The sequence below is a fragment of the Arachis duranensis genome, chromosome 9 (genome assembly GCF_000817695.3).
Source record: "Arachis duranensis cultivar V14167 chromosome 9, aradu.V14167.gnm2.J7QH, whole genome shotgun sequence".
NCBI classification, from domain to species: Eukaryota; Viridiplantae; Streptophyta; class Magnoliopsida; order Fabales; family Fabaceae; genus Arachis; species Arachis duranensis.
Window position 1 is genome coordinate 39,089,728 of NC_029780.3, and position 581 is coordinate 39,090,308.

A 581-nucleotide genomic window follows, 5' to 3' on the forward strand; every position below is an offset into this window, starting at 1 on the left:
GACTTGATGAGTCAACATTTTGTTCTGAGCCAATATGGCATTCAGAGCATCAATTTCAAGAACTCCCTTCCTCTGAGGCGTCCCATTATTCACAGGATTCCTTTCAGAAGTGTACATGAACTGGTTATTTGCAACCATGTCAATGAGTTCCTGAGCTTCTGCAGGTATCTTCTTTTGGTGAATGGATCTACCTGCAGAATGGTCCAATGATATTTTAGATAATTCAGACAGACCATCATAGAATATATCTAGGATGGTCCATTCTGAAAGCATGTCAGAAGGACACCTTTTGGTCAGTTGCTTGTATCTCTCCCAAGCTTCATAGAGGGATTCACCTTCTTTCTGTCTGAAGGTTTGAACATCCACTCTAAGCTTACTCAGCTTTTGAGGAGGAAAGAACATGGCTAAGAAAGCCGTGACCAGCTTATCCCAAGAGTTCAGGCTATCTTTAGGCTGAGAGTCCAACCATATTCTAGCTCTGTCTCTTACAACAAAAAGGGAAAAGCATAAGCCTGTAGACCACAGGATCAACCCCATTGGTCTTAACAGTATCACAGATCTGCAAGAATTCAGTTAAGAAC

At 41.8% G+C, this 581-nt stretch overlaps 1 non-coding gene across 1 annotated transcript; it reads left to right on the top strand.

Moving 5' to 3' along the window:
- The first annotated feature begins 267 nt into the window (after positions 1-267).
- Positions 268-375, top strand: LOC127742160 (small nucleolar RNA R71). Its single transcript, XR_008003347.1, has one exon. It is a non-coding gene; the product is annotated as a small nucleolar RNA R71 (small nucleolar RNA).
- The last annotated feature ends 206 nt before the right edge of the window (positions 376-581 follow it).